Genomic DNA, 26,166 nt, shown 5'->3' with positions numbered 1-26,166 from the left:
ATCATATAGGAAAAACAAAATGCTGGTGAGCCACTTGGCATGAACCTATGGCAATAGGGCTCAGGAAAAACTCAGTTCCCCTGCTACTTTTGCACTTTGTTTTAGTTAAGCAGCCTTTTGAGACACATTCTCTTCTTCATCATACTAGATCAAGCTAGATCCCTCTGTTAGCTCAGGAGTTACAGAGATCCTGTTAACTCAACGGTTGATTTTTAAAGTGCTCTGTGGACGGCAGAATAATGAACACCCCTACCCCCTAGAGATGTCCACACACTAATTTCCAAATCCTGTGAAAATGTTATGTTACATGGCAAAGAAGAACTCAGGTAACAAATGGAATTAAGTATGCTAAAAATATGAAGATTATCATGGGTCATCTAGTTGAAACCAGCATAAATACAAGAGTACTTAAATGCAGAAAAGAAAGGAAGGAGAGGTCAGAGTGCATCCTAAGAAGATCTCAACCCAGTGTTGCTGATTTTGAAGATGGGGAGAGTGCTATGGGCCAAGAAATGTGGGAAGCCTCTAGAGGCCAGAAATGCCAAGGGAAAGGATTCTACTCTGGAGCCTTTAGAAAAGAATGAAGTCCTGCTTACATCTGGATTTTAGCCCAGTGAAACCAATTAACCGACATAGACACAGAATAGAGACTTGTTTTTTTTTTCTTGTTTAAACATTTTTTTATATAAATTAATTTTTATTGGTGTTCAATTTACCAACATACAGAATAACACCCAGTGCTCATCCCGTCAAGTGTCCCTCTCAGTGCCCGTCACCCATTCCCCCCCACCCCCCGCCCTCCTCCCCTTCCACCACCCCTAGTTCGTTTCCCAGACTTAGGAGTCTTTATGTTCTGTCTCCCTTCCCGATACCTCCCACACATTTCTTCTCCCTTCCCTTATATTCCCTTTCACTATTATTTATATTCCCCAAATGAATGAGAACATACACTGCTTGTCCTTCTCCGATTGACTTATTTCACTCAGCATAATACCCTCCAGTTCCATCCACGTTGAAGCAAATGGTGGGTATTTGTCGTTTCTAATGGTTGAGGAATATTCCATTGTATACATAAACCACATCTTCTTTATCCATCATCTTTCGATGGACACCGAGGCTCCTTCCACAGTTTGGCTATTGTGGACATTGCTGATAGAAACATCGGGGTGCAGGTGTCCCGGCGTTTCACTGCAGCTGAATCTTTGGGGTAAATCCCCAACAGTGCAATTGCTGGGTCGTAGGGCAGGTCTATTTTTAACTCTTTGAGGAACCTCCACACAGTTTTCCAGAGTGGCTGCACCAGTTCACATTCCCACCAACAGTGCAAGAGGGTTCCCCTTTCTCCACATCCTCTCCAACATTTGTGGTTTCCTGCCTTGTTAATTTTCCCCATTCTCACTGGTGTGAGGTGGTATCTCATTGTGGTTTGGATTTGTATTTCCCTGATGGCAAGTGATGCAGAGCATTTTCTCATGTGCTTGTTGGCCATGTCCATGGAAGCTCTGTGAGATTTCTCTTCATGTCTTTTGCCCATTTCATGATTGGATTGTTTGTTTCTTTGGTGTTGAGTTTAATAAGTTCTTTATAGATCTTGGATACTAGCCCTTTATCTGATATGTCATTTGCAAATATCCTCTCCCATTCTGGAGGTTGTCTTTTAGTTTTGTTGACTGTATCCTTTGCTGTGCAGAAGATTCTTATCTTGATGAAGTCCCAATAGTTCATTTTTGCTTTTGTTTCTCTTGCCTTCATGGATGTATCTTGCAAGAAATTACTGTGGCCCAGTTCAAAAAGGGTGTTGCCTGTGTTCTCCTCTAGGATTTTGATGGACTCTTGTCTCACATTTAGATCTCTCATCCATTTTGAGTTTATCTTTGTGTATGGTGAAAGAGAGTGGTCCAGTTTCATTCTTCTGCATGTGGATGTCCAATTTTCCCAACACCATTTATTGAAGAGACTTTCTTCCAATGGATAGTCTTTCCTCCTTTATCGAATATTAGTTGACCATAAAGTTCAGGGTCCACGTCTGGGTTCTCTATTCTGTTCCATTGATCTATGTGTCTGTTTTTGTGCCAGTACCACACTGTCTTGATGACCACAGCTTTGTAGTACAACCTGAAATCTGGCACTGTGATGCCCCCAGCTATGGTTTTCTTTTTTAAAATTCCCCTGGCTATTCGGGGTCTTTTCTGATTCCACACAAATCTTAAAATAATTTGTTCTAACTCTCTGAAGAAAGTCCATGGTATTTTGATAGGGATTGCATTAAACGTGTAAATTGCCCTGGGTAACATTGACATTTTCACAATATTAATTCTGCCAATCCAGGAGCATGGAATATTTTTCCATCTCTTTGTGTCTTCCTCAATTTCTTTCAGAAGTGTTCTATGGTTTTTAGGGTATAGATCCTTTACCTCTTTGGTTAGATTTATTCCTAGGTATCTTATGCTTTTGGGTGCAATTGTAAATGGGAATAGAGACTTGTTAAGGAGTTTTCTCTTGCTGCTATCCTAAGGCTCCAGAAGCTTCCAGAAGCTTTCGTTGCAGCTGCCATCTGACTTGCTATCTCCACCTTCATCCTGGCTACTAAAATTTGGCCATTATCATCAACTTTGCTTCCTTTAAGATTTGCTTTTCTTTGCTCTTCTTGTGGATATTTTCTTTTTTCCTATGCCTACTTACTTGACCACCTTTATTTTTTTATTTTTTATTTTTTTAATAATAAATTTATTTTTTATTGGTGTTCAATTTGCCAACATACAGAATAACACCCAGTGCTCATCCCATCAAGTGCCCCCCTCAGGGTCTGTCACCATTCCCCTCCACCCCCCACCCTCCTCCCCTTCCACCATCTCTAGTTCGTTTCCCAGAGTTAGGAGTCTTTATGTTCTGTCTCCCTTTCTGATATTTCCCACAGATTTCTTCTCCCTTCCCTTATATTCCCTTTCACTATTATTTATATTCCCCAAATGAATGAGAACATACACTGTTTGACCACCTTTAAAACAAAAAGAAAGTGGGATGATAATGGTTAGATTCTACCTCCTTACATGTAAGACTAAGGACTTAAATTCAGAATAGCTCTAGATTCTACTTGGTCTAAATGGTGCTTGTATTACATTTCCTCAATTAAACTATCCTTTGCTCAAAGCTTTCTCTGCAAAGGCCTTCAGCCTCAGTATATCTACATAAGCTAGACACTTTTTCTCCTGGCTTCTGGTGAGAAAGTAATTCCCAAATTACTCCAAAACCATTTGTTTGGAGGGTACTAACAACCAAGTGTCTGGATCTATGAGGCATTCCAACAACCTGAATTCTTAATCCTAGCCGTGTGAGCTCTCTGCTCAAGGCATGTCCCTCCCATGATTCTATACCAGCACATCCTAGTGATGAGGTACAGTCTCCAGAGTAACTGGAAAGAACCCTAATTCTGAATATGGTTCTTCTTCTGACATTGCTAAGTCAGCTATGATCTTGAACAGAGCCATTACTTGTCAAAGGGTTATCCCAGGAAACAGGAGTGGTGAGGGATGAGAGAAGAGATCTTTCTCTTTTTTTAAGATTTTATTTATTTGTTCATGAGAGACACACACACTCAGAGGCAGAGACACAGGCAGAGGGAGAAGCAGGCTCCATGCAGGGGGTCCGACGTGGGACCCGATCCCCAGTCCCCAGGGCTGAAGGCAGTACTAAACCGCTGAGCCACCCAGGCTGCCCGAGAAGAGACCTTTGAAAATAACATTCCAGTCTCCCACTTTTCATTTCAGAGTGTAGGGAAGGCAAAATTCTCCCTCTACCCTCTAAGAGTTTTGTTGGCTGGGCCTGGAAGTTAAACTGATAAATAGATTAATTGAAGAAAAGCACACAAATTTTTACAAGTACATAGGAAACTTCATAAGGAATGAAGACTCAAAGAAATGGCAAAACCTGCCTTCTTTTATATTGGGTTGAGCAAAGAGAGGCAAATGTGGAAAAATAACTAAACTATGTGGGGAGGCTAAAGGAAGATAAGAATTCTTTTTAACAAGGTCTGTTTGTATAGAATTCTCCAGGTTTCAACTTCTCATCCTTGATGATAAGAATGTTCCTTTCCTCTGGTACAGGAATGGCATGTTTCACATGGGAGTTTTTAACCTCCTCATTTTAAGAAGTAAAGAAAGATTAAAATGCCTTTCTTGCAACTATTTATTTAAGTGCCTTTAGCTTAAAATAATTTTTTATGCCAAACTGGCATATTTCAGGGTAGTGTACTCTGCCACTCTACAAGGATCTCATTTTATGGTCAATAGCTAGTTTACTTCATTTAAAATTCCACCCTGATCCAAATTAATCACAATTTCCAGGTTTTAATCTGGTCTTCATGAAGATCATCTCTGAGTCCTGACCACAGCTGGTGTCTTCTCCTACCTGTGCAGGATGTCCATCCTCTGTCCTCTGTGTCTCCTTGTGTCACTTGCTCAGCAGTCCTGGCAAAGTGACTCATTTTAAGTAGTTTCAATCCAGGTTCCCTATGGAGATGATTTTGTTGCATGAGATTTTTTGGCATTGTAATAATAAAAAGTAGACAAAAAATAGAAAGGAACAAAAAGTCACTCCCATTCAAAGATATATATGTATATGAGGACATTTATTAAACCTATTAGCATATATTTTTACTGAGGAAGAAGTAGAATAGCAGCAGTAAGAATAAAGTGCAAAACAATGAATGAATTAATCAAACAATCAATCAGTGACAGGAAGCCAAGGGCACTGCATGGACCAATGGTGTTACTGCTGGAACTGTGCACTGAACAGAGCACTCTGGTTAATCCAACTCTGTACCCGGGAATGGCAGTTGTGCAGGAGAAGAGAAGAGCTTAGACACTTTTACACTGACCCTTCTCCACTCCAGTACTGATAATTCCTTCCATGTACTGTTTTGAACTTTGAGACATAAGTAAATAAAATTGGCATCAGCTTTGAGTCCTCTGTACCACCAAAGCCACGTTGCAGAATGGGCTGTAACTCCCCTACCAATCACTTTCTATGGCTATAATTAGACATTCCCACTCCGCATGCTGCTGATAGCTGGAGCTGTTCAGGGTAGGTGTAGGAGTGGGTGGAGTGATGGAGAAAGGAAAGCTGTGTTGAAAGACATCCATATGAGAAACTATTCCTGTTGAACCCACTATAAAGCCATAATAAGTAGGTCAGCACTTAAAATTCAGTGATTAGACTCCAAGGAGCATGTTGGCTCATAGCTTAAGTCACATTTTCTGTGGGCTTAGAGCCATAAAGCACATAAGCTTTTGCATAAATGATGCTCATTTATTTTTTTGTTATATTGTTTAATGGGAATTGTCTTGAAAAACAGAAGCTAGTTTTTCTCTTTTCATGTCTTGTGGTTGTTGTGTTGTTGCAATTCATAAAACAAGAAGTAATCTTAACAAAGAAAGGATTATATAGTAATTGGGATTTATTTTAAATTTTAAAAAATAAGTTTTAGGCTAAGCATCCTATTCTTAAACCTTATAGAAAAAAATGGGCGATTAAAAAAATAACTTTATTTATTTATTTATTTATTTATTTATTTATTTATTTATGAGAGAGACTGAGGAGAGGAGGGTTGTGGAGAGGGAGACAGAATCTTAAGCAGGCTCCATGCCCAGGATGGAGCAGGATGTAAGGCTCGAACTCACAACTCTAAGACCATAACCTGAGCCAAAATCAAGAGTTGGACACTTTACCAACTGAACCACCCAGGCGTCCCATACTTTGTTTTTAAAAAGTTTAGGCTTACAAAAAAAATTGCACAGAAAGTGCAGAGAATTCCCACATACTCCGTCCCCACCTTATAGTTTCCTCATCAACATTTTGCATTAGTGTGATATATTTCTTATAATTGATGAAGCAATATTGATACATTATTAGTTTAAAAGATACTAGTTTTAAGTAGGGTTCACTCTTTGTGTTGTACAATTCCATGGTTTTTGGCAAATGCACAATGGCATATATGTGCCATTAGAGTGTAATATATAATAGTTTGACTGCCTTAAAAATTCCTTGTGTTCCATCTATTTATCCCTCTCTCTCTCTCTCTCTTTCCAAACTCCTGGGAGTTTGGAAAGAATTTTTATGAAATTCACTTTTATTAGGGAAAATGGAGCTGTGTGATTGTTTTTATGAAATATTTCTAAAACTAGAGTTTTCAATATTTCCTTCAGAGATAGAGTAGAATTCTAACAAAACAATGTGAATACGTATAACAAAAGATGTACAGCTCTATATGAAGAAAGCCACAAAAATGCTGATGAAAGAAACCAAAGAAGATCTAAATAAATAGAGAGATATTTCATGTTCATGAGTAGGAAAATTTAACATTGTTAAGATGTCAATTCCTCACAAATTGATTTATAGATTCAATGCAATTCCAATCAAATTCTCAGAAAGTTACTTTGGGAATATCAACACACTTATTCTAAAATGTATATAGGTTCATATTTTCTGATTATAAGAGTTACTATAAAGTTACAGTGGTCAAGATAGTATAATATTGGTAACATAATAGGCAAATAGATCAATGGAAAAAGATAGAGAACCCACAAATATTCCCACACAAATAAAGTCAACTGATTTTTGTAAAGGACCAATGACAAGTCAATGGAGTCAATAGTCTTCATCAAATGGTGCTGGAATAACTGACCATCCATATGCAAAAGAAAAAGAAAAAGAAAATCTAAACACAAACCTTAGACATTTCATAAAAATTAACTCAAAATGGATTATAGACATAAAGGTAAAAGGTGGACTACACAACTCTCAGAAGATAACATAGGGGAAAATCTAGTGTGACCTATTCTTGGTAATTATAATGTCAGCCAGACCTATTGGCAATGACTTTTTGTGAAAGAAAAAAGTTAATAGGTTGGACTTAAAATTAAAAATTTTAGCTCTATGAAAGACTCTCTTAAAAGAATGAAAAGTCAAGCCACAGACTGGAAAAAAATATTTGCAAAACACCTATCTGTTAAAGGACTTGAATCCAAAATATACAGAGCACTTTTAAAACTCAACAATAAGAAAACAAAATATCTGATTAGATACAGCACCAAAAATGATATGCAGGTGGTACATTAGCATATGAAAAGATGCTCAACATACATCATTACAGAATTATAAATTAAAACAACGATTAGGTACCACAATGAGATGCTATAGTACACACTTACTAGATTGGCTAAAATATTAAACAGTGATAGAACCAAATGCTGGTGAGAATGTGAAGCAACAGGAGCTTTCATTTATGGCTGGTGACAATGCAAAATTATAAATTTAGAATATAGTTTGGTATCTTCTCACAAAGCTAAACATAGGCTTACCATAAGATACACCAATCTTGCATGCTTCTGGGTAGACAGCCCATGAATTGAAAACTTATGTTCACACAGTAGACTGCACATAAATATTTACAGTATCTTCATACTTGCCAAAATTTGGAATCCACTAAGATATCCTTCAACAGGTGAATGGATAAACAAACTGTGTTATATAAAATGTGGTACATACTTTCCATACGATAGAATATAATTTGGGGATAAATAGAAATGGGCAATCAAGCCAATAAAAAACATAGAGGAATCTTAAATGCATATTGAAATAAACCAATATGGAAAAGCTACATAGTGTAGGATTCCAACTATATGACATTCAGGAAAAAGACAAAACCATTGCAATAGTAAGAAGATTGCCAGAGGGAGAGATGAATATGTAGATTACAGGGGATTTTTAGGGCAGCAAAACTATTCAATATGATACTGTAATGATGGATACATACATTGTGTTTGTCAAAACCCACAGAACTGTGCAACAAAAAGAATGAGCCTTAATATGAACTTTAGTTAATGATAATATAATATTTAATATTATTAAAATAATATCAGTATTAGCTCATCAAATGTGTAAAATATGCCACATTATTGAAAGATGGTAACAATTGGGTAAACACTGTGAGAAAAGAGGAAGTATATGAGAGCATCCTACTGGAAGTCCTAGCAAATACATTAAGACAAGAAAAGGAAATAAAAGATATATAGACTGGAAAGGGAAAAATAAAAATATCCTTGTTCACAGATGACCCGAGAATAAACAGCAACATACTCCTGAAATTAATAGATGAGTATACCAAATCCTCTAAACAAAAGGTCAATGTGATGAATTCTCTCAGTTTTTGTCTGAGAAAACCTATTTCTCCTTTACTTGTGAAGAATAATTTCATTGGATACAATACTGTAAATTAGTATTTTTTCCTTTCAATATCCATTCCATTTTCTTCTTGTTCATATGGTTTCTGTAAAAACTATGATAAAATAGGGACACCTGGGTGGTTCAGTAGTTGAGTGTCTGCCTTCGGCTCAGGGCTTGATCCCGAGGTCCTGGGATTGAGTCCCACATCAGGCTCCTTGCATGGAGCCTGCTTCTCTCTCTGCCTCTCTGTCATGAATAAATAAATAAAATCTTTTAAAAAAAACTATGATAGAACTCTTCTCCATGTTTCTTTGTAGTATGGTGGCTTTGTTCCCCTCTGATTTCAAGATTTTCTCTTTGTCTGTGATTTTCTGCATTATGAATGTAGTATGTCTAAGTGTAAATATTTTTTTTTTGGTATTATCTGGCTTAGTGTTCTCTGGAATTCTTGATTCTATAGCTGGTATCTGTCATTTATCTTAGAAAATTCGCATCCATTATTACTTCAAATATTTCTTCTCTTCTTTTTATATATTTTTTCTGCTAGTATTCCCATTACATTTATGCTACATCTTTTGAAATTGTCGCATTTTGAAAGTGCTCCACTGTTCTATTCCTTTTTTTTTTTTTTTTGCTTTGTTTTTTAAGTTTGGAAAGTTTCTGATAATATATACTCAAGCTTATTGACTTTTTTCTTTGTCTGTGTTCGGTGTGCTGACAAGTCTACCAAAGGCATTCTTCACTTCTGCTAGAGTTTTTTTTAATTTATAACATTTCCTTTTTTTTTTTAAAGGGGAAGGTTTTTTAAAGATTTATTTATTTATTTATTCATGAGAGACATAGAGAGAGAGAAAGAGAGGCAGAGACACAGGTAGAGGGAGTAGCAGGCTCCACGCAGGGAGCCCAACGCGGGTCTCGATCCCCCGACTCCAGGATCACGTGCTGGGCCAAAGGCAGGTGCTAAACAGTTGAGCCACCCAGGGATCCCCTATAACATTTCCTTTTGGAGTTTCCATCTCTCTTCTAACATTACCCATCTGTTCTTACATACTGTCTTTTTTTGCATCAAAGCCCTTAGCCTATTATTATAGTTAATTTAAATTCCCTAATTCCAAAATTTTTGCTGAATCTGGCTGTGCTGATTGTACTGTTTCTTCAGATTGTGTTGTTTTGTTTGTTTGTGTTTAGTTTTGTCTTTTAGTATGTCTTGTAATTTTTTGGAACATCACATGATATATTGAGTAAAAGAAACAGAAATAGAAATAGACATTTAGTGTGAGGTGGTTTTGCCTAACTGGCTAGTCATTAGGCCGTGTTTATATTTTCTGTAGCTGTTAGCATCAGAAGCTTAATTTCCTCTAGTGCTCCTCTTTTTTTTTTTTTTTGGTCTCCTTTTGGTATTTGGGCTTGGGTTTGCTTAGACTTTTTCTTAAATAAGGTCTGACACTTGCAGTTTTTTCAGTTATATCCCCTGTTATAATACTGAGTTTGTATTGATACCATGGTGAATTAGGCAAGGGGAAAGGAAGCATTATACTTAAGTCTCAGCCTCTTAGTAGGTCTGTGCCTCTGACCTCTGACTTGCATAGTACTGCTCATTTTTCCCCTCCCTTTAGGTGAACAGCAAGGGTAGACTAGGTTAGAGCTGATATTTCCCTTAATCCATGTTGGGGTAGGCTCAAATGGTTTTTCTTGAAAGAGTTCTTTGGTAAGGAGAACAGAATGCTCTGGGCATGTTTTCTCCCTCTGGTTACTTGCCTCCTCCTGCTGGAAGCATAAGGGAAGTTTTCCCTGATCTTTTTTTTTTTTTTTTTTTTTTTTTGGTAATGGAGGTTCTGGGTGATGTATCTTCTCTAGGACTTCTTTTTTTTTTTTTTTTAAATTAATTTTTATTGGTGTTCAATTTACCAACATACAGAAAAACACCCAGTGCTCATCCCGTCAAGTGTCCACCTCAGTGCCCGTCACCCATTCCCCTCCAACACCCGCCCTCCTCCCCCCTTCCACCACCCCTAGTTTGTTTCCCCGAGTTAGGAGTCTTTATGTTCTGTCTCCCTTCCTGATATTTCCCAACATTTCTTCTCCCTTCCTTTATATTCCCTTTCACTATTATTTATATTCCCCAAATGAATGAGAACATACACTGCTTGTCCTTCTCCGATTGACTTATTTCACTCAGCATAATACCCTCCAGGTCCATCCACGTTGAAGCAAATGGTGGGTATTTGTCGTTTCTAATCGCTGAGTAATATTCCATTGTATACATAAACCACATCTTCTTTATCCATTCATCTTTCGATGGACACCGAGGCTCCTTCCACAGTTTGGCTATTGTGGCCATTGCTGATAGAAACATCGGGGTGCAGGTGTCCCGACGTTTCGTTGCATCTGAATCTTTGGGGTAAATCCCCAACAGTGCAATTGCTGGGTCGTAGGGCAGGTCTATTTTTAACTCTTTGAGGAACCTCCACACAGTTTTCCAGAGTGGCTGCACCAGATCACATTCCCACCAACAGTGTAAGAGGGTTCCCTTTTCTCCGCATCCTCTCCAACATTTGTTGTTTCCTGCCTTGTTAATTTTCCCCATTCTCACTGGTGTGAGGTGGTATCTCATTGTGGTTTGGATTTGTATTTCCCTGATGGCAAGTGATGCAGAGCATTTTCTCATGTGCATGTTGGCCATGTCCATGTCTTCCTCTGTGAGATTTCTCTTCATGTTTTTTGCCCATTTCATGATTGGATTGTTTGTTTCTTTGGTGTTGAGTTTAATAAGTTCTTTATAGATTTTGGAAACTAGCCCTTTATCTGATATGTCGTTTGCAAATATCCTCTCCCATTCTGTAGGTTGTCTTTTAGTTTTTTTGCTGTGCAAAAGCTTCTTATCTTGATGAAGTCCCAATAGTTCATTTTTGCTTTTGTTTCTTTTGCATTCATGGATGTATCTTGCAAGAAGTTACTGTGGCCAAGTTCAAAAAGGGTGTTGCCTGTGTTCTCCTCTAGGATTTTGATGGACTCTTGTCTCACATTTAGATCTCTCATCCATTTTGAGTTTATCTTTGTGTATGGTGAAAGAGAGTGGTCCAGTTTCATTCTTCTGCATGTAGATGTCCAATTTTCCCAACACCATTTATTGAAGAGACTGTCTTTCTTCCAATGGATAGTCTTTCCTCCTTTATCGAATATTAGATGACCATACATTTCAGGGTCCACTTCTGGGTTCTCTATTCTGTTCCATTGATCTATGTGTCTATTTTTGTGCCAGTACCACACTGTCTTGATGACCACAGCTTTGTAGTACAACCTGAAATCTGGCATTGTGATGCCCCCAGCTATGGTTTTCTTTTTTAAAATTCCCCTGGCTATTCGGGGTCTTTTCTGATTCCACACAAATCTTAAAATAATTTGTTCTAACTCTCTGAAGAAAGTCCATGGTATTTTGATAGGGATTGCATTAAACGTGTAAATTGCCCTGGGTAACATTGACATTTTCACAATATTAATTCTGCCAATCCATGAGCATGGAATATTTTTCCATCTCTTTGTGTCTTCCTCAATTTCTTTCAGAAGTGTTCCATAGTTTTTAGGGTATAGATCCTTCACCTCCTTGGTAAGGTTTATTCCTAGGTATCTTATGCTTTTGGGTGCAATTGTAAATGGGATTGACTCCTTAATTTCTCTTTCTTCAGTCTCATTGTTAGTGTATAGAAATGCCATTGATTTCTGGGCATTGATTTTGTATCCTGCCACGCTACCAAATTGCTGTATGAGTTCTAGCAATCTTGGGGTGGAGGCTTTTGGGTTTTCTATGTAGAGTATCATGTCATCGGCGAAGAGGGAGAGTTTGACTTCTTCTTTGCCAATTTGAATGCCTTTAATGTCTTTTTGTTGTCTGATTGCTGAGGCGAGGACTTCCAGAACTATGTTGAACAGCAGTGGTGAGAGTGGACATCCCTGTCTTGTTCCTGATCTTAGGGGAAAGGCTCCCAGTGCTTCCCCATTGAGAATGATATTTGCTGTGGGCTTTTCGTAAATGGCTTTTAAGATGTCAAGGAAAGTTCCCTCTATCCCAACACTCTGAAGTGTTTTGATCAGGAATGGATGCTGTATTTTGTCAAATGCTTTCTCTGCATCCAATGAGAGGATCATATGGTTCTTGGTTTTTCTCTTGCTGATATGATGAATCACATTGATGGTTTTACGAGTGTTGAACCAGCCTTGTGTCCCAGGGATAAATCCTACTTGGTCATGGTGAATAATTTTCTTAATGTGTTGTTGGATCCTATTGGCTAGTATCTTGTTGAGAATTTTTGCATCCATGTTCATCAGGGATATTGGTCTGTAATTCTCCTTTTTGGTGGGGTCTTTGTCTGGTTTCGGAATTAAGGTGATGCTGGCCTCATAGAACGAATTTGGCAGTACTCCATCTCTTTCTATCTTTCCAAACAGCTTTAGTAGAATAGGTATGATTTCTTCTTTAAACGTTTGATAGAATTCCCCTGGGAAGCCATCTGGCCCTGGAGTCTTGTGTCTCGGGAGGTTTTTGATGACTGCTTCAATTTCCTCCCTGGTTATTGGCCTGTTCAGGTTTTCTATTTCTTCCTGCTCCAGTTTTGGTAGTTTGTGGCTTTCCAGGAATGCATCCATTTCTTCTAGATTTCCTAATTTATTGGCATACAGCTGTTCATAATATGTTTTTAGAATCGTTTGTATTTCCTTGGTGTTGGTAGTGATCTCTCCTTTCTCATTCATGATTTTATTAATTTGAGTCTTCTCTCTCTTCTTTTTAATAAGGTTCGCTAATGGTTTATCTATCTTATTAATTCTTTCAAAGAACCAACTCCTGGTTCTGTTGATCTGTTCCACAGTTCTTTTGGTCTCGATATCATTTAGTTCTGCTCGAATTTTAATTAACTGTCTTCTTCTGCTGGGGGTGGGGTCCATTTGTTGCTTTTTCTCTAGTTCCTTTATGTGTAAGGTGAGCTTTTGAATTTGAGTTCTTTCCAGTTTTTGAATGGATGCTTGTATTGCGATGTATTTCCCCCTCAGGACTGCTTTTGCTGCGTCCCAAAGATTTTGAATGGTTGTATCTTCATTCTCATTAGTTTCCATGAATCTTCTCAATTCTTCCTTAATTTCCTGGTTGACCTTTTCATCTTTTAGCAGGATGGTCCTTAACCTCCATGTGTTTGTGGTCCTTCCAAACTTCTTGTTGTGATTAAGTTCTAATTTCAAGGCATTATGGTCTGAGAATATACAGGGGACTATCCCGATCTTTTGGTATCGGTTCAGACCCGATTTGTGACCCAGTATGTGGTCTATTCTGGAGAAAGTTCCATGTGCACTTGAGAAGAATGTGTATTCAGTTGAGTTTGGATGTAAAGTTCTGTAGATATCTGTGAAATCCATCTGGTCCAGTGTATCATTTAAAGCTCTCGTTTCTTTGGAGATGTTGTGCTTAGAAGACCTATCTAGTATAGAAAGAGCTAGATTGAAATCACCAAGTATAAGTGTATTATTATCAAAGTATTTCTTCAGTTTGGTTATTAATTGGTTTAAATATTTGGCAGCTCCCACATTTGGGGCATATATATTGAGAATTGTTAAGTCTTCTTGTTGGATAGATCCTTTGAGTATGAGATAGTGTCCCTCTTCATCTCTCACTACAGTCTTCAGGGTAAATTTTAGTTTATCTGATATAAGGATGGCTACCCCTGCTTTCTTTTGAGGACCATTTGAATGGTAAATGGTTCTCCAACCTTTTATTTTCAGGTTGTAGGTGTCCTTCTGTCTAAAATGAGTCTCTTGTAGACAGCAAATAGATGGGTCCTGCTTTTTAATCCAGTCTGAAACCCTGCGCCTTTTGATGGGGTCATTAAGCCCATTCACGTTCAGAGTTACTATTGATAGATATGAGTTTAGTGTCATCATATCTATTCAGTCCTTGTTTTTGTGGATTGTTCCACTGAACTTCTTCTTAAAGGGGAGTTTTAAGAGTCCCCCTTAAAATTTCTTGCAGAGCTGGTTTGGAGGTTACATATTCTTTCAGTTCCTGCCTGTCTTGGAAGCTCTTTATCTCTCCTTCCATTTTGAATGAAAGCCTTGCTGGATAGAGTATTCTTGGTTGCATGTTCTTCTCATTTAGGACCCTGAATATATCCTGCCAGCCCTTTCTGGCCTGCCAGGTCTCTGTGGAGAGGTCTGCTGTTACCCTAATATTCCTCCCCATAAAAGTCAGGGACTTTTTTTCTCTTGCTGCTTTAAGGATCTTCTCCTTATCTTTGGAATTTGCAAGCTTCACTATTAAATGTCGAGGTGTTGATCGGGTTTTGTTGATTTTAGGGGGGGATCTCTCTATTTCCTGGATCTGAATGCCTCTTTCCCTTCCCAGATTCGGAAAGTTTTCAGCTAGGATTTGTTCAAATACATATTCTGGCCCTCTGTCCCTTTCAGCGCCCTCGGGAACCCCAATTAAACGTAGGTTTTTCTTCCTCAGGCTGTCATTTATTTCCCTTAATCTATCCTCATGGTCTTTTAATTGCCTGTCTCTTTTTTCCTCAGTTTCCCTCTTTGCCATCAGCTTGTCTTCTATGTCACTCACTCGTTCTTCCACCTCGTCAAGCCTCGTCGTTTGGACTTCTACCTTGGATTGTATCTCATTTAATTGATTTTTAATTTCTGCCTGATTGGATCTCAATTCTGCAGTCATGAAGTCTCTTGAGTCCTTTATGGTTTTTTCTAGAGCCACCAGTAGCTGTATAATAGTGCTTCTGAATTGGCTTTCTGACATTGAATTGTAATCCATATTTTGTAACTCTGTGGGAGAGAGGGCTGTTTCTGATTCTTTTTTTTGAGGTGAGGTTTTCCTTCTAGTCATTTTGCTCAGTGCAGAGTGGCCAAAACCAAGTTGTATTGGGAAAAGGAGAAAAAGAGAGAGAAGGAAAGAAAAGAGAAAAAGAAAAAAGAGAAAGAAGAAAAAAAAGGGGGGGGAAAGAGAAGAAAAAGAAAGAAAGGAGAAAAAAGAAAAAAAGGGGGGGGTGGGGGACGCAATCAGAAATCAAGAAGAAAGAGAGAAAAGAAAAAAAAAAGCACAAAACAAAACAAAACAAAAAAAAACAAAACAAAAAAACGGGGGAGTATCTTCCGATTCTGTGTTCTTTAAGTCCCTTGACTTCCCTTGGAACTTGTCCCTCTAGCTGGTCTTCTGGGGGAGGGGCCTGTTGTGCTGATTCTCAGGTGTTAGCACTTGGGGGAGCTGCTCTGCCCCTGCCTGGTGCAGGGCTCAGTGGGGGTTGTTCACCCCGTGAGGCCCCGGGAGGAAGCCACAGTGGCGGGGGCAGCTCTGGGCCCCTGAAGTCAGCCCCCGCAGTAGCTCCGGGGCTCTCCGTCTGCAGGGCCTGGAGGCTCCCAGGCGGGGCCGCTGATCTGCTCAGTTCCAGGCCGGAGCGTCCTCGCTGTCCTGGGCCCTCCCGGCCTCTGCCTGTCCCGGGGGGAGGCCGGATCCTGGGCTGTGTCCCGGCGCCCTGTGCTCCGGAGCCTGCGCTGTTGGATTCGCGCTCCCGGCGGTGCAGCCTCCTCCGCGGAGCCGCCGCCCGAGCCCCTCCGAGCTGTTCCCGGAGTCGCGCCGCCCCCTCCGGGCTGAGGTTCTTCCTCCGCCCGAGCCGCCGCTGCCGAGCTGTTCCCGGAGCCGCGCCGCCCCCTCCGCGGAGCTTCTTCCTCCGCCCGAGCCGCCGCCGCTGAGCTGTTCCCGGAGCCGCGCCGCCCCCTCCGCGGAGCTTCTTCCTCCGCCCGAGCCGCCGCCGCTGAGCTGTTCCCGGAGCCGCGCAGCCCCCTCCGCGGAGCCGCCGCCCGAGCCCCTCCGAGCTGCTCCGGGGCCCGCCGTGCGCGCTGCAGCCCTTAGGGAGCTCGGCGAACTCTCCGGGGCGCAGTTCCTCTGTTACTGTCCCAGGGAGCCCGAGGGCATCCCCGCCTTTCTGGGGATCCTGCTCCAATTCCCCGGAGGCCTTTCCGCGGGGAAGGTCGGTGCAGCTCCTGCTCCTCCGGGACGGGGCTCTCCTGTTCTGGGGACACTCGCCCCGGCCTCAGCCCGGCTCCTCGCGGGGCCCCTCCCCCTTGGAGGTCTTTTGTGTCTTTATTTCTTTTTCCCCGTCTTCCTACCTTGATAGAAGCGCGAACTCTTCTCACTGTAGCGTTCCAGCTGGTCTCTCTTTAAATCTCAGGCTGAATTCGTAGATTTTCAGGATGATTTGAATGTTTTCTAGGTAATTTGTTGAGGACAAGTGACTTGGAGACCCTACTCCGCCGCCATCTTGCCCCTCCTCCTCCGTTTTCCCTGATCTTTATCCTGAAAACCTGGTAGAGTTCTTAGACGTAAAACTCATGAATGTGTGGGGTCCCCTCAACATTGAGTCTATAGGAGCCTACGTTCATTCATCAGCAATTAGTCAATTCCTGATTAAATTTTTCTACTGGTGGTTTCCGCTTCCAGTAAGCTATGATCCTCTGTATTTCCACTGCCTCCATGGTTTTGGGGCAGTAGTTTGTAACATCAATTCCCTGATGAATCTAAGAAGAGGGTTGTTTTTCAGTTTGACTATGGAGTGTACTGATTTAAAATAAAATCAAATGGAGTGTTTGGAATCTATTTTTAATTGAATCAATTTATTTAAACTTAAAAAAATGTGCACCCATTTCTGCCATTCCTGCGCCCCACTCCCTCCTCTTGCAACCACTAATCTGTTCTCTGTATCTAGGAGCTTGTTTTTTTGTTTTTAAGATTCCACATATGAGATCATACAATATTTGTTTTTCTGTTACTGACATTTATTTCTCTTACTGACTTAGGATATTACCCTTGAAGTCCACCCATGTTGCCACAAATGGCAAGATTTTATTTTTTTTCTTATGGGTGAATAATATTCATATATATATATAATATATATATAAATATCATAATTTTTTGATCTATTTATTCATGAAGGGACACAAGTTTTTTTTCCATACCTTGGCTGTTATAAATAAAACCGCAATAGACATGGAGGTACATGTATCTTATTGAATTAGTGTTTTGTTTTCTTTGAATATACCCAGAAGTATAATTGCTGGATCATATGATAGTTCTATTTTTAATTTTTAAGGACCTCTCCAAGAGTTTTCTATTATGCCCTAAGAACTTTTGTGCATATAACATGATCTTCCAGAATAAGTGTATAAATGACCTAGGGGATCAGAGCCTTTACACTCAAAAACAAAACAAACTAAAGCAAAACAAACAAAAAAAACAACGTTTTGTGCCATTTTATATCCTGATGATCCCTATGACATCCAACACAAGATAGTTACTTTAGATACTTATCTAATCACACACACACACACACACACACACGATATATAATATATTACACTAGTTGCACCATATATGTATATCTATACATAGAATATATATTACATATCTATATATAGTTCAGTGAGTATTCCATTTAAGGGAAATTATTTGGGAACAAAGTCTCCAGAGCAACTATATTACTGAAAGTATGGGGGTGGGGGAGGCAAGGGAAAGGCATAGGGAAATGGTTGATGGTGCTACATCAGAAACACCCAGACTCTCATCATCCTGCCCATCACCAGATGCACTCTCAGCCCAAGATCAGGACATTTTGTGCCTCTTCACTTCAAAAAGACAAAAACACTTCATCTATGACCAGGGGCATGGCAATAGTGTAGCAAAAGTTCGAGGCGGGGCAAGATGGTGGAAGAGTAGGGTCCCCAAGTCACCTGTCCCCACCAACTTACCTAGATAACTTTCAAATCAGCCTGAAAACCTACAAATTCGGCCTGAGATTTAAAAAGAGAACAGCTGGAATGTTACAGGGAGAAGAGTTCGCGCTTCTATCAAGGTAGGAAGATGGGGAAAAAGAAAGACACAAAAGGCCTCCAAGGGGGAGGGGCCCCACGAGGAGCCGGGCTGAGGCCGGGGCGAGTGTCCCCAGGACAGGAGAGCCCCGTCCCGGAGAAGCAGAAGCTGCACCAACCTTCCCCGCGGAAAGGGGCCCGCAGGGAGTTAGAGCAGGACCCAGGAGGGCGGGGATGCCCTCGGGCTCCCGGGGACACTAACAGGCACCTGCACCCCGGGAGAGTGCTCCCTAAGGGCTGCAGCACAGGACCTCAGAAACAGCTCGGGTGGCTCAGGCGGTGGCTCCACGCAGAGGAGGCTGCGCGCCCCGGGAGCACGATTCCAGGGGTGCAGGTCCCAGAGCCCAGGGCGCCGAGGGACACAGCCCAGGATCTGGCGCTCCGCCTGGGACAGGCAGAGGCCGGGAGGACACAGGACAGCGAGGATGCTCCTGCCCCAGCTGTGCAGATCAGCATCCCGCCCTGGAGCCTCCAGGCCCCTGCGGACTGAGAGCTGTGTAGTTACTGCGGGAGCTGACTCCACAGCTGGAGAGCTGGCCCCGCCACTGTTGTTGTTCCCCTGGTGTCACCTTGTAACTGGGACTGAGCAGGGGCCTCACAGGATAAACAGCTCCCTCTGAGCCATGCACCTGGCAGGGGGCAGGGCAGCTCCCCGAGGAGCACACACCTGAGAGGGCACAGCAGGCCCCTCCCCCAGAAGACCAGCTGGAAGGACAGGGGAAAAGCAAGTTTTTGACCAAGCAGCACTGGAAAGTTTCAGGGGAAGTCGAGGGATTTTCAGTATATAGAATCAGAGGATACTCCCCCTTGTTTTTTGTTTTCTGTTTGCCCCCCCCCCTTTGTTTTTCTTTCTTTTTTTTTTCTCTCCTGTTCTCCTTTTTCCAGTACAACTTGTTATTGGCCACTCTGCACTGAGCAAAATGACTAGAAGGAAAAACTCACCACAAAAGAAAGAATCTGAAACAGTCCTCTCTCCCACAGAGTTACAAAATTGGAATTACAATTCAATGTCAGAAAGCCAATTCAGAAGCACAATTATAAAGTTCCTGGTGGCTCTAGAAAAAAAGCCTAAAGGATTCAAGAGACTTCAAGACTGCAGAATTTATATCTAATCAGGCCAAAATTAAAAATAAATTAAATGAGATGCAATCCAATCTGGAGGTCCTAGTGACGAGGGCTAATGAGGTAGAAGAACAAGTGAGTGACATAGAAGACAAGTTGATGGCAAAGCAGGAAACTGAGTAAAAAAGAGAAAAACAATTAAAAGATCTTGAGGATAGGTTAAGGGAAATAAATGACAGCCTCAGAAGGAAAAATCTACATTTAATTGGGGTTCCCGAGGGCGCCGAAAGGGACAGAGGTCCAAAACCTGTATTTGAACAAATGATAGCTGAGAACTTCCCTAAGTTGGGAAGGGAAACAGGTATTCAGATCCAGGAGATAGAGAGATCCACCCCCCCAAAATCAATAAAAACTGCTCAACACTGGACATTTAATAGTGAAACTTGTAAATTCCAAAGATAAAGAGAAGATACTTAAAGCAGCAAGAAACAAGAAATCCATAACCTTCATAGGGAGAAGCATTAGATTAACAGCAGACCTCTCCACAGAGACCTGGCAGGCCAGAAAGGGCTGGCAGGATATATTCAGGGTCCTAAATGAGAAGAACATGCAGCCAAGAATACTCTATCCAGCAAGGCTCTCATTCAGAATAGGAGAGATAAAGAGCCTCCACGATAGGCAGAAACTGAAAGAATATGTGACCACCAAACTGACTCTAGAAGAAATATTAAGGGGAACCCTGAAAAGAAAGAAGATGCCCAAAGAAACAATCCACAAAAACAGGGACTGAATAGGTATCATGATGACACTAAATTCATGTCTTTCTTTTTTTTTAAATTCATATCTTTCAATAGTAACTCTGAACATGAACAGGCTTAATGACCCCATCAAGAGGCACAGGGTTAATACACTTATACTTGGTGATTTGAATATAGCGCTTTCTACAATCTACAGGTCTTCTAAGCACAACATCTCCAAAGAAACAAGAGCTCCAAAAGGAAATTATATACCAATATCCCTGATGAACATGGATGCAAAAATTCTCAACAAGATAGCAGCCAACAGGATCCAACAATACATTAAGAAGATTCTCTGCCATGACCAAGTGGGATTTATCCCCGGGATGCAAGGCTGGTTCAACACTCGTAAAATAATCAATGTGATTCATCATATCAGCAAGAGAGAAAACAAGAACCATATGATCCTCTCAATAGATGCAGAGGAAACATTTGACAAAATACAGCGTCCATTCCTGATCAAAACTCTAGAGAGTGTAGGGATAGAGGGAACATTCTCAGCATCCTAAAAGCCCTCTACGAAAAGCCCACAGCAAATATCATTCTCACTGGGGAAACACTGGGAGCCTTTCCCCTAAGATGAGGAACAAGACAGGTATGTCTACTCTCACCACTGCTATTCAACATGGTACTAGAAGTCTTAGCCTCAACAATCAGGCAAAAAAATAAATAAAAGGCATTCAATTGGCAAAGAAGAAGTCAAACTCTCGCTCTTCAATGATGACATGATACTATACATAGAAAACCCAAAAGACTCCATCCCAAGATTGCTAGAACTCATACAGCAATTTGGCAGTGTGGCAGGATGCAAAATCAATGCCCAGAAATCAGTGGCATTTCTATACACTAACAATGAGACTGAAGAAAGAGAAATTAGGGAGTTAATCCTGTTTACAATTGCACCCAAAAGCATAAGATACCTAGAAATAAACCTAACCAAAGAGGTAAAGGATCTATACCCTAAAAACCATAGAACACTTCTGAAAGAAATTGAGGAAGACACAAAGAGATGGAAAAATATTCCATGCTCATGGATTGGAAGAATTAATATTGTGAAAATGTCCATGCTACCCAGGGCAATTTACACTTTTAATGCAATCCCTATCAAAATACCATGGACTTCCTTCAGAGAGTTGGAGCAAATCATCTTAAGATTTGTCTGGAATCAGAAAAGACCCCGAATAGCCAGGGGAATTTTAAAAAAGAAAACCATAGCTGGGGGCATCACAATGCCAGATTTCAGGTTGCACTACAAAGCTGTGGTCATCAAGACAGTGTGGTCCTGGCACAAAAACAGACAGATCAATGGAACAGACTAGAGAACCCAGAAGTGGACCCTCAACTTTATGGCCAACTAATATTGGACAAAGCAGGAAAGACTATCCACTGGAAGAAAGACAGTCTCTTCAATAAGTGGTGCTGGGAAAATTGGACATCCACATGCAGAAGAATGAAACTAGACCACTCTCTTGCACCATTCACAAAGATAAACTCAAAATGGATGAGAGATCTAAATGTGAGACAAGATTCCATCAAAATCCTAAAGGAGAACACAGGCAACACCCTTTCTGAACTTGACCACAGCGACTTCTTGCAAGATACATCCATGAAGGCAAGAGAAACAAAAGCAAAAATGAACTATTGGGACTTCATCAAGATACAAAGCTTCTGCACAGCAAAAGAAACAGTCCACAAAACTCAAAGACAACCTACAGAATGGGAGAAGATATTTGCAAATGACCTATCAGATAAAGAGCTAGTCTCCAGGATCTATAAAGAACTTCTTAAACTCAACAGCAAAGAAACAAACAATCCAATCATGAAATGGGCAAAAGACATGAACAGAAATCTCACAGAGGAAGACATAGACGTGGCCAACAAGCACATGAGAAAATGCTCCACATCACTTGCCATCAGGGAAATACACATCAAAACCACAATGAGATACCACCTTACACCAGTGAGAATGGGGAAAATTGACAAGATAGGAAACCACAAGTGTTGGAGAGGATGTGGAGAAAGGGGAACCCTCTTGCACTGTTGGTGGAAATGTGAACTGGTGCAGCTACTCTGGAAAACTGTGTGGAGGTTCCTCAAAGAGTTAAAAATAGACCTGCCCTACTACCCAGCAATTGCACTGCTGGAGATTTACCCCAAAGATACAGATGCAATGAAACGCCGGGACACCTGTACCCCGATGTTTCTATCAGCAATGTCCACAATAGCCAAACTGTGGAAGGAGCCTCGGTATCCATCGAAAGATGAATGGATAAAGAAGATGTGGTTTATGTATACAATGGAATATTCCTCAGCCATTAGAAACGACGAATACCCACCATTTGCTTCAACGTGGATGGAACTGGAGGGTATTATGCTGAGTGAAGTAAGTCAATCAGAGAAGGACCAACAGTATATGGTCTCATTCATTTGGGGAATATAGATAATAGTGAAAGGGAATAGAAGGGAAGGGAGAAGAAACGTGTAGGAAATATCAGAAAGGGAGACAGAACATGAAGACTCCTAACTCTGGGAAACGAACTAGGGGTGGTGGAAGGGGAGGAGGGCGGGGGGTGGGGGTGAGTGGGTGACGGGCACTGAGGGGGACACTTGCCGGGATGAGCACTGGGTGTTGTTCTGTATGTTGGTAAATTGAACACCAATAAAAAATTAATTTATTTTTTTTTTAAAGAAAATATCAGTGAGGATGACAGAACATGAGAGACACCTAACCCTGCGAAATGAAGAAGGGGTAGTGGAAGGGGAAGTGGGCGGGGTTTGGGGTGACTGGGTAATGGGCACTGAGGGGGGCACCTGGCAGGATGAGCACTGGGTGTTATGCCTAATGTTGGCAAATTGAACTCCAATAATAATAATAAAAAACCTAGTCTATTGTCATCAACCAACCTGAGTTTCGTTTTTGGTGAGTCATAGAAACTGTATCAGGTGAGCTGTCTCAGAAAGAAAACTTTATTCACAGCAAATAAGTTGATCACGGGGAATGGTTTCAAAAGCAGTGACTCTGAATACAGATGAATGGGTTCTTTTTGATTAGGGTTAGGATGAATATTTCAATAGGGAAGACTTGTCATCACGTGTAGAGGTGGGCTTGTACCTTAAGGAAACACGCCTATACATTATTGTATATTATTAAATGAAGCTGAGTTTCCTCCTTGGGTGGAGATTTTAGTATTATAATGAGGTAAAGGTAGTCCTGGGTCATTCTAGAGGTCAGTCCCTGGTCCATCTGTGCAAGCAAGAGTCAGGGGTGGTGGTCTCAAAAGGTCTGGGTGGTCTAGGCTGGCAGGAGGTCTGTCACTTGACAGGTGTTTTCTGGTTTCATTTGCCAGAGTTAGGAGGAGAAGCTAGAAAGAAGAGTTTAAGAGAAATATAAGACAAAGGTTAGTGAGTGCAAGCTGGTGGGCAGTAAAGGTCAGGTGTTAGGTAACACCGCAGGACTGTCCTCCACTTCAGATGCCAACTGCAAGTAGTGAGTTCCCAGATTACCGATACTTTTGTCCAATTTAGCTACAGTTGGGGGGTTCTCATGACCTCCCATTCAGGTTTGAGAATATTCTGTAACAGCTCAAAGAAATCAGGGAAACACTTTATGTACTGTTGCTGGTTTATGATAAAACATACAAATTATTAAAAAGAAAACCATAGGCCAATAATGCCATCACCTAGGTTAAGGCCCAAAGTCAATAGACCAAGGCTTAATAACTAGCCTTGCTGCAGATTCAGCCTTCCCCAGAATGCAGCATCCACTGCTTAGTCAGGAACTTTGTGGTCACCACCAATAAGATAATCTGTCACAGGGACCCTCTCCAATCCCAAAGGAAAATGAGGTAATCCACCTACTAAGACCCCTCTGTCCCAAAATGAAGAGGACCTCACCTGAAATAGTCCTCTGCTTTTTTTTTCTGTTTATGACTTCTTTGCCCTGACTTAAAAAAAAACCTTTCCATATCTGTAGTCCATTTGGAGCTCCCCTCTACTGGCTGGACAGTATGCTACCTGATACATGAATTGATGAATTGATTAATAAGCCAATTAGATCTTTACAATGTATTCAGTTGAGTTTTTGTTATTTAACAAAATAAGCAGCCAGGTGAAAAGGTGCACACATTGAGGTCGGGAAGGGTCTCGAGCCCAGGAAGTGCTATATCTGTGGAGCTTGGGGTACATCTCCCTTTGAGTACATAGGTGTGTTCACCAACTCAGAAACCCTCTGAACCCCACTGTGTAGGGTATTTACAGAGGTTCCATTACATAGGTATGATTTATTAAATCATTGGCTTATGATGATTCACTCAATCCCCAGCTTATCTGCCCTGCCAGGAGGTGAGGGATAGGGCTGAATGTTCCAACTCCCTGACAAGCACCATCTTTCAATCATCACCACCTCATTAGGATAAACTCAAGTATGGTTGAAAGGGGCTTATTATGAATAACCAAAGATAGTCTTCTCAGCCTCATCACCCAGGAAATTCCAAATATTTACTGACCCTTATGCTAGAAACCAAGAACAAGGACCAAATATAAATTTCTTATTATATTAGCATATCCCATTGAGACTGGCTGGATTAGGACTCTTAGTTTTCAATAAACAACCGCTTTGAGGTAGCTTAAGTCAAAATGAATGTGTGTCTTTGAACCCAAAGTCACAACTGATAATGGGTCAGAGCCAAATGCATGGCAAGCAGGATACTTCCTTCTGGCCATTTCACACATTCCTTGTGATCTTAGAAAACTCAGTGGGTATAAGTCCATGGCCCCATTTCTTTTATTCAAGAGATCACTCAGATTGACGAAGAACCTGAGTTCAATCCTTAATTCCTAGAATAAGACCCTGATCACTCTAGCTGAGTGAAAGCACACTGGAGTCCAATGAACAATGGCTGGCATTGAGAAGTTATACTGAATTGAAATGTAAGGCAGGTGAGGCACACCTCCGATTGTTGGTGGAGGATGAATATGGTAGTGGCATGCTGGACAAACATCCCAGGAGATACCTGCAGTATTCTGTCTTTGGAATGAAAGTTTGGTACTGAATGATCAACAAGATTCAGAGGAGTAGAAAACTAAAAATGAGAAACACTGCCTTTTTGCTACATGCCATGTGGCTTGTTTCAGCTTACATCATAGGTGCATTATCCACAGTACAAGACTGGAAGTTCTTGCAGTAAGAAACTGCATTGTCTGGTGTTGTGGCAAACACTAAATATTCTACTGAGGCTCAAAAATAAGCAACAATTACATCAGCACCATGGCTTTTTCATTACTGATACTAGTATGGAAGCTATCCTCATGTCTTAAATAATCCCCAAGTAATCAAAACAAGGTATAATATACTTGGAAAATCCATTTGTTTTGCTGCTGGGGAATGCTGTAGTGTGGAGAAGTGAGGCATATGAGAATGATTTATGTAAGGAACTTTTTTTTTATAAGTAGAGAAAGAATCCTTCCTTCTGTTTTATTTGACTATAAATTAGATTTTTATGAACCTAGCAGAGGCCATGGCCATCTGCATCCTCATTCCACTCAGGATAGCATCCATCCTTAAGCCAGAGAAACAGTGACAAGTTACCAGGAATCCACTTGCAGTCTGAATTATCAACAATTTAAAGTTGTGTCACAACATTACAGCAGCTGGACATGAAGCTAGAGTCAAGATGAGGAAGTCACATCATGTGTGCTATGTCCCACACCTGTCCATATGACCCCTGTTGTCCCAACAATAAGCCTTCGGGTGTTAAACTAGATCACGGAGCAGCAGGTAACCACTGAGCTGCTCAATGCAAGATGTCATGAGAGATGTGCATTTAGTATGGTTCTGGCACAAAAATAGACAGACCAATGGGACAGAATTGAAAGCCCAGAAATAAACACTCACATATATGGTCAATTAATAATTGGCAAGGGAGTCAAAGATACTCAGTAGGCAAAGGATGATCTCTTCCATAAATGGTGTGGAGAAAACTGGAATTCACATGCAGAAGAATGAAATTGGACCCCTTATCTTACCCAGGGAACAAAAATTCTCTCAAAATGTATTAAAGACTCAAACAAGGCCTAAAACCATAAAACTCAGAAGAAAACATGAAGGAAATCTCCTCACTATTGGTGTTAGCAATGATGTTTTTGGATACGACATCAAAAGCAGAAACAATAAAAG

The sequence above is a fragment of the Vulpes vulpes genome, chromosome 14 (genome assembly GCF_048418805.1).
Source record: "Vulpes vulpes isolate BD-2025 chromosome 14, VulVul3, whole genome shotgun sequence".
In the NCBI taxonomy this organism is placed as follows: domain Eukaryota; kingdom Metazoa; phylum Chordata; class Mammalia; order Carnivora; family Canidae; genus Vulpes; species Vulpes vulpes.
The sequence above is the reverse complement of the archived record's forward strand: the minus strand, read 5'-3'. Positions refer to the sequence as shown.